General features: G+C 45.9%; 1 protein-coding gene across 1 annotated transcript in view; it reads left to right on the top strand.

Annotated features, from left to right (window-relative positions):
- The window catches only part of CHTF18 (chromosome transmission fidelity factor 18), a 488876-nt gene that overhangs the window by 45821 nt on the left and 430591 nt on the right, over nt 1–12464 (top strand). The window lies entirely within an intron of this gene.

Raw genomic sequence — 12464 nt, 5'->3', positions numbered from 1 at the left:
ATTTTCTTTATTTCAACAGTTAGTTTCTTTGGGACAACCTTGAGAGATCTACACATATGAGCCCGTGCTGGATTCAGAATTTAGTCTACTTTTAGGAAATCTGTAGCTTTCCTGAATCCAAAAAATAGGAAATATTTACTTCCTCTTTGAAAAAAGCCATAAGTGGAGTAAAAATTTTTTTTTTTTTATTCAGCTCTGCATTGTCCTGAAAGCGGGGAAGTTGGTGACTTTAGCATAGCAAACCGTTTGTTGATGCCAGACTTTTATCTGGAGCTCTTTTTCCTGTTTTCCTCCAAAAACTCAAATTGTACCTGTATTTTGCTTATTTTCTTGGTCCCCTTCTGGGGAATCCACAAACCCAGGTTGCCATTAGAATTTCCAGGATGTTGAAAAAAAAGGGCACAATTTTGGCGTGGATCCCTTATGTGGAAGAAAGTTATGGAGCCCTGAGTGCGAACTCTCCCAAATAGCCAAAAACGGGCTCACACTCAGCGTGGGAAAGGCCCAGCAGTTAAGGGGTAAATCTATTAGGAAGCAAGATATTTTGAACGATGGAGACAGTTAAGGTTTCTTTCTCCAGCCCTTTTCAGGAAAAAGGTAAAATGGGGTGTGACTGTCTCAATTTTCTAAACCAGTGATTATTGTACATCCACTTTAACATTTATGATATTCACCTCCTGAGGAGATTGCCTCATGATATTGGACCTCTGTGACATCTGTTTTACAGTCCCTACCTGTCTCCATCACTGCCCCTTCATTCAATTTCTTTGTGACAGCAAGAGATGACAACTCACCCACCTTGCCTTAGGGTGTTCCTCCACCACATTGGGTTTTTACCAGACTGACCTGGTGTGCCATGACCTGATTGCGTATGAGAGGGCTCAGCTATTGACATATTTAATGTTGCCCGGGCCGTAGGAATTCGTAAGGGAATGTTGGTTAAGCTGGTGCTTGGAATCTTTTTCCCACCACTAACGTTAGCATTTTCAACTTTCTTCTCTGCAAATGTAAATGTAAATGTAAATGTGCAGATATTTATATAGCGCAAATCACCAACCGGTCTCTAAGCGCTTGCTTAGGGAACCCGTCCTGGTATTCCCCTGTGAGATAACCCAGCAAGGCATCCACAAGGTGAAAGCCAGGCATCCCGCCGCGAGGGGCCATTGTGGAGATTAAGCAAGCTATTGCCCAGAGTCGCAGAGTGTGAACCCATGAATCGGGTATGCACTGGAGCGAGAATTATCGAGTCCATGGACAATTTATGGACTCAAGACCCAGCCGAGCCGGGAATTGAACCCTGGTCCCAGGCTGACCTCTGCTTCCAGGTCTGCCTACTCTAACCAGTGAGCCACACTTCTCCACACCATTCTGCAAACACCATTGGCTCCTATATTTTGAGACACACACTCAATGAGGGTCTCACTGTTGGGAGAGGATCCTCGCTCAGCCCTACCCTCTTCAATGTCTACATGAGCCCCCTCGCAGCCATCGCATGCAAACACAACCTCAACATCATCTCCTACGCCGACGACACCCAACTGATCCTCTCTCTCACCAACGACCCCGCCACCGCCAGAGCCAGCTTCCAGGAAGGAATGAAAGACGTCGCTGAATGGATGAAGCTCAGCCGTCTGAAGCTGAACTCGGACAAGACAGAAGTCCTCATCCTCGGACCATCCCCCTCCGCCTGGGACGACTCCTGGTGGACCCCGGCTCTGGGCACCGCCCCCAAACCCACGGACGCAACCTGGGCTTCATCCTTGACTCCTCCCTCACGATGACCAAGCAAGTCAACGCCGTTGTATCTTCCTGCTTCAACACCCTCTGCATGCTCAGAAAGATCTTCCGTTGGATCCCCACTGGAACAATGAAGACGGTCACCCAGGCCCTCGTCACCAGCCGACTGGACTACGGGAACGCCCTATACGCTGGGACCACCGCCAAACTACAGAAAAGACTCCAGTGCATACAGAAGGCATCGGCACACCTCATCCTGGACATTCCCCGAAACAGCCACATCTCTGCTCACCTGAGAGACCTGCACTGGCTCCCCGTCAGCAAGAGGATCACGTTCAGACTCCTCACCCACGCACACAAGGCTCTCCACGACATGGGCCCCGAATACCTCAACATCCGCCTCACGTTCTACACACCTACCCGCCAGCTCCGCTCCGCCAGCCTCGCCCTCGCCACCGTCCCATGGAGTCGCAGAACCACCACCGGAGGAAGATCTTTCTCCTACCTGGCGGCCAAGACGTGGAACTCCCTCCCCACCCACCTACGACTGACCCAAGACCATCTCTCCTTCAGGAAGCACCTCAAGACCTGGCTCTTCGAGCAGTAGCGGCACCCTCCCCCCCCCCCCCCCCTCCCCAAGCGCCTTGAGACCCTCGCGGGTGAGTAGCGCGCTTTATAACTGTTCTTGATTGATTGTTCTTGAGAGTTCTTTTATATACATGCTCCTGAAAAAGACAGTTTCAAAGACTGTCTTATCCACAAGAACCTCTCTTTGGGAAGTGCTCACTGTTCTTTCTGTGGCTTGCAAATAAACCCCCGCTTTAAACAACCTCACCCCCAATTTGACCGCACTACTTTTCATGATCTCTTACAAAAGAGAGTAAGACTTTCAGATAGTTAGCGTTTCATTATTGGCTTTTTTCTTCAGAGGTAGTGTTTTTCCTTGACATGTTAACTAAGATTCTCTGGTTTCTAATTTTGTATCCAATCATTCAAATAAATGTGTGCATTTTCTAGCATACATGGTTATGGAAGCTGGACATCTGACTTCACGGATACTATGCTCAACTTTTTCTTTCTTTCTGGGGCATTTAAAGTACCCATTTTGGCTCATTGACTTTATCGGATAATGGTTATGGTGGGTGTGGATACAAGTGGGTTTGGAGCACAATCTGTGTTGGGAGCAGTCCCCTTCTGACACAATGAGAGGAGGTTTGCAAACATCCTTAGGCCAGCAACCAGTCAGATGCTTGCCTTTTAATATTTTCTTGATTATACCATTAGAAAGCAGAACTTTAAAAGTTGTTGCAAGGCCTTGGCCTTGGCCCCGGAAACAGCTTCTAAGGTACAGCCTGCAGTCTCTGTCCGCAATCTAGGGGTCATGCTTGACCACCAGCTCAGCATGGAGACCCATGTTCAGAAAACCTCTGCCTGTTGTTATGCCATACTGCGCTCTTTAAGGAAAGTTCTACCCCTCCTACCCACCCAGGCTCGCGCACAAGTAGTCAGATGCACTATCCTGAGCAGGTTGGACTACTGCAATGCCCTCCTGCTCGGGGCCCCGGAGTATCTATTAGACAGGCTACAAAGAGTCCAGTCTGCGGCTTCAAAACTTGCCTTGGGGCTCCCGTCAAGATCCCATGGACCATCCGCCTTGGCACATCTACACTGGCTTCCCCTTAGACAGAGAGTGCAATTTAAGGCCCTCTGTATTGTCTTTAGGGCTCTCCACGGTTCCGGTCCTGCCCCTCTTCAATCCAAGTTTGTGTGGTACGTTCCTACCAGAAAACTCCGCTCCTCGGATGCCAAACTGGTGGTCACCCCCAGATTCAAGAAGGTCAGATCTGGAGGTAGATCTTTCGAGGTGACTGCCACTAGACTCTGGAACTCCCTCCCCGCCGACATTAGACATACCGATGACCTGCTTCCTTTTAGAAAAAAGGTTAAAACATGGCTCTTCCCGGGCTAGCCCTAGCCTCCCTGTTTCTTCCCCCCCCCCCCCCTCCTCCTCAGACTCTGTCAGCGCCAGGATGCCTGCCACGGCGACAGTTCGCGCTCTACAAATTCTTAAAATAAATAAATAAATAAATTGAACTTAAATTATAGCCTTTGTACTTTGCTATAAATGGTGGGGTGTTGGAACCTGGCTATGTAGAATGGCCTGTGATGATTGACAGTGATTGAATGTTGAGTGAAGTTTTATGTTTGTCTTCATTTAGCTTCTTCAGCATGACAAAGTCTGAAAGCTATACTTAAGCACAATTCTGGTGGTGCGATTAAGAGAGGTGGTCAGTGGATACATTTTAATAGATTACAGGTAATGACAAAACCCACTTCTGTGTCTCATTCCAGCTGATGCTGTTTAATAAAGAAGACACTTCTTTTAATGAGTATGTATATGTGCAGACTGAGGCATCCCAATGGGAAATCTCAGCTCCCCACAATGGAGACCACCATCTTGTGAAGCACACGTGTGAAGTTTCAGTGGACTGCAGAGTTCTAGTTCAAAAGGCAATGTTCACTTAGTCTTCGCATTGCTAGGTTACAGAGGTGGTTCTCTTTGAGTGTTTACTGGCATAAGATTAAAAGTTTGATGTTGACTGGGATGTTCTTGGCAGGGAGCGCCTTCAGTTGGCTTAAAGAATTGTCAAGCTTACTGAGGTAAAAACACATAGTGCTGTCCAGAATCGTGCAAGAGAAGGGTGACGCAGCTTATCCAAAGCCATACTGTGGACATTTGTCCCAAAAATCCTCCCAGGACAGATTGTTCTGGGCGCACTCTATAACTCTGAGAACCCTCTCTTCTGCTGGCCATTCAGAGAAGACCATGAGGCCTGAACTTTCCAAGTAGCCACCTGGCGTATGGACGACATCCACAAGACTGATGAATCTTTAGTTGTAAAACATCCAAGAAGTGTGATGCTCCTTTTTTGGGATGTACGTTTTTAAATAAGTCCTGCCACTGATATTGAAATCCTGTGTTACGAAGTTGTTCTTTCTATCTGTCTTCATAAAAAATATTGACTTGCCAAATAAGGTGGCCATTACAAAGGTCTTACTTACTTTCTGTTCTAAATTGGATAGCAAGTTTTTTAATTATACTTTTTATATTTCAGTAATATACATACAGAGTAAGAAATACATCTTGGAATACAAAGTTGGAACAGCCACTGATATGGGGAATTGGGAGTCTGCGATGGTCAAAGCCTCCCTTTGACAATCTATTTGCTGTATTGTGCTGGCAGTCAAACATGTAATCTGTAACAGCATTATGAACCATTTTTGTTTTTGCATTAACATACAAACTAATAAAATATGAACTACCCCTGAAGTCGCGTATTTTTTTTTTATATAGGGTCTGGTGTATTCTCGTCTGAGTACGTGTTCAGCCGCGGCTGTTATACGGAGCAGGGATCACTGTGTGTATTATGCGGCGGACTAGGCCATGAGGATTTTATTCCAGCGCTCTGCTATGGGATGTCACCCAAGTCCTTGCTTTTACTCCAGTAGCAGTGTGTGGTATTTACTGGTGGTCCATTTGTTTATATCACGTATTCCATTTCTCCAGGGCTGAGGCTGCTATTGCTTTCCAGTGCATCGTGATACACCTCTTAGCCAGTACGAGGACCAAATCTGTAAAGTAGGTGTTCAGCCTATTAGTTGCTGTCCTCGGGAATAGGCCCAGCAAGCGTATGTCGAGGGAAGAGTGCAGACCTGCATGTGCCACCCTGTTGAGGGATGGAGTTACCAGCTCTGAGTAAGGCCACAGGCCCACGCAATGCCGTACCATATGTATAAAGTCTACTTTTGGCATTTCTCAGCTGGGGCATACATTTGTGCTAGCATTCATGGTGAGGTGTAGCCTTTTGAGAATAAGATATGTGGCATGGAGGCAATTCAGTTGTGTGCATTTTCTTTGTGCTTTTCTGGATGCACTTTTTCTATAATTAGGAATCTTGAGCCATTCCCTTTCCGTGAGGTCCTTTTCGATGTACCTTTTCCACCTGTCTCTAGTTTCATGTAGTGTTTATTGGGTCATATGTAGTAGGGGTTTGTAAAAACAGGACATCAGTTTGGTGCACTCCCCATTGTGAACAGTAGCTGTAGTGTTTCATGGATCTGAGGCTCTTCATCATCTAGGCTCAACTTGTCTCTGACAGTTGCACGCAACGCAGTAACACTACTAAGACTCCCACTCGGCCTATATCTCTTTACTTACGGCTGCTGTCAGCTCTATGGGTCTCCATCTGTTACACAGACTCATAACATTTATTTTTATTTTAACTTTTTATTCTGTTTTTTTTTATCAAATAGAAAATATTCTCATAAATAGTACATATATACAAAAATAAATTATAAAAAGGATTGACATCAACAACTCATTTGAAATGTAATTCGTGCAATTCCAGTACATATATCGCATTTCATCCTGAAAATGACATCCTGAAATTCATCTGTTTGCACTCACAAACAGATCTATATCCCCATACTGGTACCACACTTGCATCCTGACCTGTCACATCACTCACACACACTCCTCCCATCCATACCCACCCTAGTACACACCAGCATACACAGGTGAAATCACAGGGATGGTGTATCAACCAATGGTAAAGTAGGCTATCTATGTTAGACAAAACATCACTTGCCCGTATTAACAACATTGGTTCTTGCATCATCACAAGGGCGCATGAGGTGGCATTACACTAATGGAGAGATACTAAGAGCAAGTGAAGTATATATATATAGGCCATCCAGCAGTTGAATACTGGGGTCTATATTTAGAACAAGTCACAGCCCCCCTTCAGCCCCCCTTCCTCCCTTCTTTTGCGATTTGGGTTGGAGTTCTGCTTTCATCCAATGGACTGACTTTGTGGAGAAGTATCTCTCCGTTATCCTTGTAAATTCTAAATGCACTGGTGATGGATTTAATCTGTTTTTGGTTCCATGCATTCATGATCGGTGTCTTGCTTTTATCTGATGGACTAACTGTCCGGAGATTCACTTTCTTTTTAATTCCTACTTTTCTGATTTTAAATGCATGGGTGATGGATCTATTCGATCTTGGTTCTACCATGGTGTGAGAGTATTCACTACTTATAAATAAAACAGTAGAGCAATGATAAAAGCTCTCGGGGTCAACTAATTCCTTTGCAATCTTTTCGTTTTTAGATCCCCTACCACTCACCTTCATAAAGTCAATAATGAGTGGTCATGAAGAAGGTGGAGACAAATAATAATTTCCATTTAAACGTACGTTGACCGGATTGTATGATATTCCAGTCGGCAACACAATCACGAGACACTAACGAGTGTTGATACACCATCCCCGTGATTTCGCCTGTGTATGCTGGTGTGTACTGGGGTGTGTATGAGTGATGTGACAGGTCAGGATGTAAGTATAGTACCAGTATGGGGATATATATCCGTTTGTGAGAGCACACAGATGAATTTCAGGACGAAATGTGATATATGTACTGGAATTGCACTAATTGTATTTATTACATTTCAAATGAGTTGTTGATGTCAATCCTTTTTATAGTTTTTTTGTATTTATGTACTGTTTATGAGATAATGTTATCTATTTGAAAAAAGATTTAAAAAACAGAATAAAATGAAGTTAAAATAAATATTTATGTTATGAGTCTGTGTAACAGATGGTGACCCATAGAGCTGACAGCAGCCGTAAGTAAAGAGATATAGGTCGAGTGGGAGTCTTAAAAGTGTTACTTTGTTGGTTTCTTTCCCCCTTACTCCCAGACCTCAAAGTTGTTTTTAGGGTGGTACCTTTCCTATACAGTAGTTGCACGCACAGCCCCATATGTTAGGAAGTGAGTGAGTGGGAGTTGTAGATCAGTCACAATTTCCTCCATTGACAGGAATTTCCATTCTCAACAGCAGTCTCCTCTTGTGAGCAATTTTGCACCTTCCTAGCAATGCAAGTAGTCCACCTACATCGGTGATCCCTCCCACAGCAAACCTATTTGGATCAGCTGTGCGTATAGAAGCATTGTTCTGGTCTTAAAAACAGATCTATGCCAACATTTAGCGGTCAACTCTACCAGCTTGGGAAATTTGCGGATGTTCGTTGACCAATGCACTGCATAAGCTATTAGGGTGTTGATCCTCTCATTGCTCTCCAGGTGTGCCAGTTCCCCACTGTGTTTCCCTTCTAGCCACTGGAAAAACCACTGAACCTGAAAGGCCAGATAATAGGGTTCAAAATCAGGGGCTCCTAGGCCACGCCTTTCTACAGGAACTTTCAAGGTTCTCTTGACACTCTGTGCGTGCCCCAGATGAACTCACCAAGTTTAATCCACACTGGTATGTTCACGATGTAATATAGCAATTTTGGGAGCATGATCATTTTTACCAATTTGATTGGCAGGGTTTGACAAAAGGAATTGTTAATCCTAACCGCCTGTTGCGCCGTTCCCGGATTGCCTTCTAGGACATCAGCATCACCATGGTAGATTTGTACCCCAAGATATCGGAATGTGTGCGGGCACCAATCAGCGCCCATGTTCTCCAGTTGGTCAGGTGATTCAGTGAAGCCTATGTTCACAGGGAAGGCACATGTCTATCCCTAATTAGTGCGAAGCTCCAAACTCATCTAATAGAGGCAAGCCTTTTTCTAAAGTCATTGTATCCCTCTAGAAAGAAAATTAGCATGTCATCAATGTGTTCCTGCCAGGTATGAATCCCGACAGGTCAGGGTGGATCAAGCCAGGGGCATCAAGGGAAGTAATTGGGTGTCCAACACTTTGCTCAATACCTTCTAGTCTGTGTTCAGAATGGATAGCAGCCTGTAGAAAGATCCATCAGCGGGGTCCCTGTGAGGCTTGGAGAGTGAGACCAATGTGGCCTCACGCATGGATTGTGGTAGGGTTCCTTCTTGTAGTGCCATGGTATATAGCTTGGCCAGGTTTGGGACTAGGATGCCCGAATAGGCTTGGTAAAGTTCTGTTGATAGCCTGTCAGACCCTGGGGTCTTCAATCTGGCTAAGTCTTTAATGGCTGCATGGACTTTAGGTTATGTTATAGCCGCACCCAGGTGTTCCCTGTCCTCAGCAGAGGCCCTTTTAGAACACACCACTGGAAATAATCCTTTATCTGTTGGTCGGGGGGGTCTCCTGTTGTTGCCCTCAGAGTGTTGCGTAGTTGTCAAGGAACACCTAATTTATGTCAGCTTTGGTATAGCGAGTAATGCTCTGTGTGTCCTTGAGTAGGGTAGTCCTATTTGATCTGGGGAGCCAGGTTAGCAGTTTGCTCGCTTTATCACATGTGTTGTGCCAATGTAAATATTTTGTGCAGTGTATGCAACTCAGTCTCTGTACTAGCATTGCATATTGTTCCCTGGTTGTCGTTAGTGTCTCGTCTACTGAATCATCATGAAGTGCTACATTTTCTAGGTGTTTGAGTTCAGCATTCATGGCTATTAATTCACTTCCTAGAGTTTTACGGCTTCCCAGTGTCGCACTTATGCAATGCCCCCTTAAAACTGTTTTGAATGCCTCCCATTCCACTAGTGTTGATGTGGCTGTTGTTGCTTTTTTTCCTGAAAGTTATGTATTCTCACTTCCCTTATTACTTCTCTAAACATCTCATCCTCAAGTTCAGGTCCCTGAAGGCTCCATGTTGGGACAGGAGGCGCTAGCGTGCCCCAGTGCAAGCATCTCGGGTTATGGTCTGAAATTATGCGTCCAAGGTATTTTGGTCTAGTGAATGTCAGGTCACTCTCCTAGGAGGCAAGGATTCTGTCCAGGTGCACATGTAAATCGCGCGATGGCGAGGAGAACGAGTATTCGCGCTCATGTACATGTTCTGTGCGCTAAATACATACCAGCTGACAATCTTCCACACATTTGGACAGCATGTGTGCAAGTTTTGCTGATGTCATGTTTGGTAACGGGGTATGTACGATCTAGTGTAACGCCCAAGATGCAATACCTGTCCCCACCTAGTACCATGGTCATGCCCACTTTGCCTACCCCTCTAGTTAATAGCATGTCAAAGAAACACTTTATTTCGGAAATGGGGCATATACCCCTCCCAGTATCAGGGGCCTCGCATCCAATCTACCCGTACCAGCACATATCTGTCCTCGCCATGTATATCTATGGAGGTAACTTTGATTGGCACTCCATAGTAGCAGAACCATATGAGAACTTATCTAGCAAAGGAGGAGTGGCTCTTTGCGTACATTTACCCTCTCCACTTCCTTCATAGTTCATCAACTTCTAATTTTGTTAAATGTGGCTCCTGCAAGAATGCTTTCTACACCCCTACTATGGAGAGGGGAGTGTATTTTATATTGCTTTAAAGCTGAGCCCATACCCTTAAGTTCCACGTCATGAGGGTGTAAACATTTGTGCCTGCTATTGTAGGTGCGTGAAAAGTTACCTGTTCCCACCCAGCCCCCTGCCCAAACGAATTCCATATTGACATCCCCCAAACCGGCGCAGATGCCGCCAACACACACTCAGAAACCGGACCATAACAGTGATGGTGGGCATAATGAACAAAATGCCTATCTCTCCATCCCTGGGACCAATGGCTACTGGCCAATAGCCCACTAACTTGAACTTTGATGTACAAAGGCCTAACACTACTCCTCTCCTTGTTAATGAGAAGAGTTTGGATATATCCATTTGTGTACTACATGCAGCCCGCCCGGCTGCCTACAATCCCTCACAACAATTGAAATCTCACCTATTCATAATTCCGTGCTGTTACAGTACTTATGCCAGTAATTGTACCATAGTTCATCTGTAGCACGACGGGTGATGACAGGAAGGTGGACGTTGTCGGAAAGCTGGAGCTCGATTCGGTGCTGTCCCCCAATATTTCCGACACTGTACCTTCTGAGCTGGGGGGCTTGTCTTGTTCACCCAGTAATGATGCTTCCGCCAGTGTTGCCTCCTTGCTTTTCTGCTCCTGTTCCTGTGTTGGTTTATTTGCCCTCCTGCAATGGCCTCGGTGTGGATGCCCGAGTTCTGGCTTCCTTGAGGGGATTGGTCGATCCTCCCACCTTCAGATTTGTATTCAGCAAGCTACACTTAGGCTTATGTAACGTTAGTGAAGAAGTAAGATTTGTCATTCAGGAGAACATTTAACCTGACTGGGTATTACAGCATGTATTTCAGTCCTTAATTGCACCGCAGCCTTTTAATTTCTGTAAACAATGTTCTCATCACTTGCATTGCTAAAGTGTAATCTGGGAAGATCATTACCTTGTGGTTTCCGATTGCAGATGAGCCTGCTTGTCTAGCCTTGTGTAGGATCATGTCTCTATCCCTGAAATGTAAAAAGCGTGATATTACGGGTTGTGGTGTTACTGCCGGAGGGAATCGCCTATCAGACACTCTGTGCACTCTATCCAGTACAAAGAATTGTGACAGTTGTTGGGGCGCTATTATCTCCCTCAGTCAGGCCTTCTAGGCATTGCACCATGCCTATGCCTTCCTCGCCCTCAGGCAGGACTAATGAACCTGATATTGTTCCTCCTGTTGCATCCTCCAGTGTACGCACAGTGTCTGTGAGGGATGTCAGTGTCTTACTCCGATCTTTCACTCTGGGAGAGAGGTCGCCTGGTGAAGTTTTGGTCAAATGCATCTTGTCCACCAGCTTCCGTTGGTCATCATGCAAAAGCCCATTGTCATTTCTATTGTATATCTTCGTTTAAAGGGCCTCACGGGTGGCAGTAATGGCCTCCAGTATTTTAGCCAGGCTAGTTGACTCAACAATGCTTGGTTGCACCACCGATCCCTACGATGTTGTCATTTGTGGTGTCTGTTTGGCTGCTTATGACGGCGTCTGGTGCTTATCTGGGACCCGGAGAGACCCTGTGGGAAGGAGGACCATCTATATCAGGGGGGTCTGCGGTTTAGTCCTGTGGGTACTACCTCCATCAGTGCTACAGGATTCTCTTTCAATCCTGGTGGCGTTGCTCCTCTGTTATTGAGCCCATAGCTGCTGAGGCACGCATGTTGGAAGTGCTGGGTTCCAGTGTGGCCCGCAACGTCCAGGTCATTTTACAGAGTGTACAGTAGGCAGAGGAGCCCCAATCTATGTGTTCTGGCAGTGAGGTGACACTGCTCGATCCACAGGTGCCTCAGGATTCGTAGTTGTGTCGCATCAGGGTGAATTCGGCAAGCACAACACTTAGCTGGAGAAGGTGAGGTTTGCCCCTCCATTGTGCTTGCCGGGGCCGATGGTTAGTCTCTACTTTCTGGGCATGTTGATTGGGCTTGCCTCCTCTGACCCAACGCCCTGTCTTCAGAGTTCAAACACGTTGTTTGTTAGGGCAGCTGCCCCCCATTTTGAGTTTCAGGGTGTGCTACTGCAGAACGGCCTCCATTTTGGGACTTTGCAGGGTTGAGGCCAAGCTTCACGTTCGTCATTGCTCCCCACCAGTCCCTTCTGGGACTGGTGGGGAGCAATAACGAACGTGAAGCTGGGACCGCATTGGCCCTTTGGGTGCTGTTTACGCCTCTGCCGGTGGGGGGATTGGTGACCCCCAGTGCCGCAGACCACCATTTTTTTTTATATCAATCTTTTTATTCATTTCGACTTGAAAGTCACATACATTTTCCAGTTGCCATTTCGAGTAATCATACAATGGTGCTTCACAATGGTTACGGAGAGAATAGTACAGCAGTTTCTCGCTCTCCACCATGTTTCATTTCCAGTTCCACCGATGGGGATATACACAGGTTGCCATGGTA

Source organism: Triturus cristatus, chromosome 10, assembly GCF_964204655.1.
Source record: "Triturus cristatus chromosome 10, aTriCri1.1, whole genome shotgun sequence".
NCBI lineage: Eukaryota > Metazoa > Chordata > Amphibia > Caudata > Salamandridae > Triturus > Triturus cristatus.
Note: the sequence above shows the minus strand (reverse complement) of the source record. Positions and strands in the feature narration are given on the sequence as shown.